This window comes from Puma concolor, chromosome D3 (assembly GCF_028749965.1).
Source record: "Puma concolor isolate L17-30 chromosome D3, mPumCon1.1.hap2, whole genome shotgun sequence".
Lineage (NCBI taxonomy): Eukaryota > Metazoa > Chordata > Mammalia > Carnivora > Felidae > Puma > Puma concolor.
In genome coordinates, this window is record NC_141678.1 from 28,038,873 (window position 1) to 28,045,097 (window position 6,225).

The window sequence follows — 6,225 nt, forward strand, 5'->3', positions numbered from 1 at the left end:
TTTCCCCCCCCCCGCCCGCCCCCACTGGGACCTCCATGTAGTCCAGAGCTGTGACCAGTGTGGGGACACTCCACCGCTCAGACCCCTCATCCAAAGCCTCAGGGCCAGATGTGTTTGGAATTCAGAATTTGTCATATATCTCATACAGTACATGATACCTCAGTGGAGCCGGCTGCAGCTGCTGGTAACCAAACACATTAAGATGTTTGTAGTGGAGGGGTACCAGGGTAGCTCAGTAGGTTAAGCGTCTGACTTCAGCTCAGGTCATGATCTCTTGGTCTGTGAGTTTGAACCCCGTGCCGGGCTCTGTGCTAACAGCTCAGAGCCTGGAGCCTGCTTTGGATTCTGTGTCTCCCTCACTCTCTACCCCTCCCCCACTTGTATTCTGTCTCTGTCTCTCTCGAAAATAAATAAACATTAAAAAAAAAAAACTTTTAAAGATGTTTGTAGTGAAATGAGGGGTGTCCAGGTGGCCCAGTCGGTTAAGCGTCCGACTCTTGATTTTGGCTCAGGCTGTGATCTCACGGGTTTGGGCTCTGTGCTGACAGCATGGAGCCTGCTTGGGATTCTCACTCTCCCCCTCTCTCTCTGCCCGTCTCCCGCTCACAATCTCTCTCTCTTAAAATAAATACATAAACAAACAAACAAACAAACAAACATTTAAAAAAGGTGTTGGTAGTGAAGTGCGACTATTCACATGAACTGGAATTAATAAAGGCCATAACACATGGTTACACATCAGCCCAGGGCTGCCTTTGTTACAGAGTTTCGAACACTTTAAGTTTCAGAGCTTTGGGGGAATTTGGAATTGGGGATAAAGGAATGCAGCAGGGAGGGAACATTTGAAGTGATAGGCAGGACTTCTGAATCTTTCTCAGCTCCGACAGGCTTGGTGGAAACCCCATCTGAGGGGGCCTGAAGCCTTGCAAAATGGTTGAACTGGTCAGTGAAAACTAGCACTTGGACCTTTAGTATGAATTGACCCATGCAAGCCTTTGCTTGTGGGGACAAAGGAGGAGACAGGAACCTATCCTCGATGAGGCAGACATGTCTTTGCAAAGGGCTCTCTCTGGGCTCAGCGGGGAGGGGGGCTCCGGGCAGCCCTGGGTCAGGTCTTGAGGGGAGTTGGCTGCAGGTCAAGGTGCATAGCTCAGGCAGAGGGTGGGAGGTGCACCTGTACAAGAATCATAGGCTTTAAAACAATTCTGGAGATGGGAGACAAAAAGAACAAGGTGTATCAAATAAACATGTCTTTTTTTGTAATGTTTATTTTTTGAGAGCAGAGCACAAGTGGGGGAGGAGCAGACAGAGAGGGAGACACAGAATCCAAAGCAGGCTCCAGACTCCAAGCTGTCAGTATGGAGCCTGATGCGGGGCTCGAACCCACGAACTATGAGATCATGACCTGAGCTGAAGTCAGACGCTTAACTGACTTGAGCCACCCAGGTGCCCCTAATATGTCTTTTTTTAATTGAAGTAAGTACATTCCAAAAGATTACATACAGAAATGCTGTTGGATTTGGGTCTGGAGTGGAGTCGTGGATCGGTGTGGAGCCGATGGAAAGAAGACCGGAGCCACTCCCTGGAAGGAGAAGGTATCAAGGGCAGGCCTGAGTCAATGCCTTCTGTGAAATGCCATAGGGTGTCCTGAGGCTGCTGGCCCAGAAGGGGGAAGACAGGGGTCTCCTCCTTGCCTTGGGGCTGTGGTCACCTGGACCGAGTCCAGGGGATAGCCCTGAATCCCACCACAGACACACTGCCTAGCTGAGAGACCCTCGGGGTAGCAGCATGCATTGATTGACATGCAGAACATCTGCCTGGGGACATTTTGGAAGTAGGACTGTGAGGTGCTTGTACTGGCTAGCAGATTCGTGGGATGTGCCTCCAGTTCTCCTAGATGTGTCAACGTAAGGCCTTTCCTTCCTCCAGCCTAGATACTGCCGATGGGGTGGCCTGAGCCAAACTGTCACACTGCTCCTGTTTATTAAACATGTGCAAACCCTGAGGGGGATGGGTCACATTGGGAAGGGGTGGGAGCGGCAGGGCCTGGTCTGGACACACACGGCCTTAACCTGGGTAAGGGGCTGTGGCCTCCCTGACTGGGCTCTGAGTCTGCTTCCTCAGCAGGCAGAGAAAGCGTTGGCTCTGGTACAAAGGGGAGTAAATAAGACACCCCTGGGTGAAAAAAAATGCTACTTTTTAATTCACAAGGAAAAGAAGTTAATGAGTGAAAACATAAGTTACATCCAGAAAAATCTGTTCAACCAACTTGGGCTACAAATAGCTTGATGCTTTCCAGAAAAAAAAAAAAAGGCAACAAAACCTCTTTTAGTTAAGAAATTCTCAAAAGGCTACGTTCAGCCCATGCTGTGTCTCCCTCCCCGGACACGGACACGTGGGCATCAGCATGGCCACGGGAGACCGAAGATGGCCTCACAGTAAACCACTATGATAGTGACAAAGGGACAAATGGGTGGCAAGTGAGGCAGGTGCCAGGGTTGAGGTTTGTTCCAGGTTACACACAGATGTCAGGTGGAAAAGGGGCCACCAATGACAAAGCTCGAGAATGTTCAATTCATCCGAGGACAAGGGCAGAGGGCAAGCTGGGTACAATGCATTAGACCCCTAGGATCCCCTCACAGGGGTATTGGAGGGAAGGGATCTACAGGGTCATGCCTGCCCAATGGAGGTGAGACTACGTCCCTGAGAAAAGGGTCACCACGAAGAAAGGAGAAACACATGTCCCTTTATCTGAACAGAGGCACTACAAAGGACCTTACGTTAGCTCAAAACACATTAAATCCACTTGGCTTCTTAAGGTGAAATGGAAATCTCACTTGCCTTCCTACATCAGGGTAGCACATGGGGCCACAAACTCCGAGTGGCTAGGGACAGTGATGTAAACTTGGTCTGAGCCCTCTGGAAGCTGGTGGCTTGAGGGTTAGGAAAGAACGAGACAGGGGTCCCGGGAAGATGGCGGCATAGGAGGACGCTGGGCTCACCGCTCGTCCTGCTGATCACTTAGATTCCACCTACACCTGCCTAAATAACCCAGAAAACCGCCAGAGGATTAGCAGAACGGAGTCTCGGGAGCCAAGTGCAGACGAGAGGCCCACGGAAGAGGGTAGGAAGGGCGGCGAGGCGGTGCGCGCTCCAGGGACTGGCGGGAGGGAGCCGGGGCGGAAGGGCAGCCTGCCGGCCAAGCAGAGCCCCCGAGTCTGGCTGGCAAAAGCGGAGGGGCCGGAGGGACTGTGTTCCGACAGCAAGCGCGACTGAGCGTCTGGGAGGTCATAAGTTAACAGCTCTGCTCAGAAAGCGGGAAGGCTGGAGGACAAAGGGAGGGAGAGCTGCTGAGCCCCGGACCACAGAGCTCAGTTTGGTGGGGAACAAAGGCGCACGCCAGCGCCATCTCCCTCGCCCATCCCCCAGCCAAAATCCCCAAGGGAACCAGTTCCTGCCAGGGAACTTGCTCGCTCCTCCGTGCAAACACCCAACTCTGTGCTTCTGCGGAGCCAAACCTCCGGCAGCGGATCTGACTCCCTCCCGCTGCCACAGGGCCCCTCCTGAAGTGGATCACCTAAGGAGAAGCGAGCTAAGCCTGCCCCTCCTGCCCCCATGCACCTTGCCTACCCACCCCAGCTAATACGCCAGATCCCCAGCACCACAAGCCTGGCAGTGTGCAAGTAGCCCAGACGGGCCACGCCACCCCACAGTGAATCCCGCCCCTAGGAGAAGGGAAGAGAAGGCACACACCAGTCTGACTGTGGCCCCAGCGGTGGGCTGGGGGCAGACATCAGGTCGGACTGCGGCCCTGCCCACCAACTCCAGTTATACACCACAGCACAGGGGAAGTGCCCTGGAGGTCCTCACCACTCCAGGGACTATCCAAAATGACCAAGCGGAAGAATTCCCCTCAGAAGAATCTCCAGGAAATAACAACAGCTAATGAACTGATCAAAAAGGATTTAAATAATATAACAGAAAGTGAATTTAGAATAATAGTCATAAAATTAATCGCTGGGCTTGAAAACAGTATAGAGGACAGCAGAGAATCTTTTGCTACAGAGATCAAGGGACTAAGGAACAGTCACAAGGAGCTGAAAAACGCTTTAAACGAAATGCAAAACAAAATGGAAACCACCACGGCTCGGATTGAAGAGGCAGAGGAGAGAATAGGTGAACTAGAAGATAAAGTTATGGAAAAAGAGGAAGCTGAGAAAAAGAGAGATAAAAAAATCCAGGAGTATGAGGGGAAAATTAGAGAACTAAGTGATACACTAAAAAGAAATAATATACACATAATTGGTATCCCAGAAGAGGAAGAGAGAGGGAAAGGTGCTGAAGAAACAATAGCTGAGAACTTCCCTGAACTGGGGAAGGAAAAAGGCATTGAAATCCAAGAGGCACAGAGAACTCCCTTCAGACGTAACTTGAATCGATCTTCTGCACGACATATCATAGTGAAACTGGCAAAATACAAGGATGAAGAGAAAATTCTGAAAGCAGCAAGGGATAAACGTGCCCTCACATATAAAGGGAGACCTATAAGACTCGTGACTGATCTCTCTTTTGAAACTCGGCAGGCCAGAAAGGATTGGCATGAGATCTTCAGTGTGCTAAACAGAAAAAATATGCAGCCGAGAATCCTTTATCCAGCAAGTCTGTCATTTAGAATAGAAGGAGAGATAAAGATCTTCCCAAACAAACAAAAACTGAAGGAATTTGTCACCACTAAACCAGCCCTACAAGAGATCCTAAGGGGGACCCTGTGAGACAAAATACCAGAGACATCACTACAAGCATAAAACATACAGACATCACAATGACTCTAAACCCGTATCTTTCTATAATAACAGTGAATGTAAATGGATTAAATGCACCAACCAAAAGACATAGGGTATCAGAATGGATAAAAAAACAAGACCCATCTATTTGCTGTCTACAAGAGACTCATTTTAGACCTGAGGACACCTTTAGATTGAGAGTGAGGGGATGGAGAACTATTTATCATGCTACTGGAAGCCAAAAGAAAGCTGGAGTAGCCATGCTTATATCAGACAAACTAGACTTTAAATTAAAGGCTGTAACAAGAGATGAAGAAGGGCATTATATAATAATTACAGGGTCTATCCATCAGGAAGAGCTAACAATTATAAATGTCTATGCGCCAAATACTGGAGCCCCCAAATATATAAAACAATTACTCATAAACATAAGCAACCTTATTGATAAGAATGTGGTAATTGCAGGGGACTTTAACACTCCACTTACAGAAATGGATAGATCATCTAGACACACGGTCAATAAAGAAACAAGGGCCCTGAATGATACATTGGATCAGATGAACTTGACAGATATATTTAGAACTATGCATCCCAAAGCAACAGAATATACTTTCTTCTCGAGTGCACATGGAACATTCTCCAAGATAGATCATATACTAGGTCACAAAACAGCCCTTCATAAATTTACAAGAATTGAAATTATACCATGCATGCTTTCAGACCACAGTGCTATGAAGCTTGAAATCAACCACAGGAAAAAGTCTGGAAAACCTCCAAAAGCATGGAGGTTAAAGAACACCCTACTAAAGAATGAGTGGGTCAACCAGGCAATTAGAGAAGAAATTAAAAAATATATGGAAACAAACGAAAATGAAAATACAACAATCCAGACACTTTGGGATGCAGCGAAGGCAGTCCTGAGAGGAAAATACATCGCAATCCAGGCCTATCTCAAGAAACAAGAAAAATCCCAAATACAAAATCTAACAGCACACCTAAAGGAAATAGAAGCAGAACAGCAAAGGTAGCCTAAACCCAGCAGAAGAAGAGAAATAATAAGGATCAGAGCAGAAATAAACAATATAGAATCTAAAAAAACGGTAGAGCAGATCAACGAAACCAAGAGTTGGTTTTTTGAAAAAATAAACAAAATTGACAAACCTCTAGCCAGGCTTCTCAAAAAGAAAAGGGAGATGACCCAAATAGATAAAATCATGAATGAAAATGGAATTATTACAACCAACCCCTCAGAGATACAAGCAATTATCAGGGAATACTATGAAAAATTATATGCCAACAAATTGGACAACCTGGAAGAAATGGACAAATTCCTCAACACCCACACTCTTCCAAAACTCAATCAGGAGGAAATAGAAAGCTTGAACAGACCCATCACCAGCGAAGAAATTGAATCGGTTATCAAAAATCTCCCAACAAATAA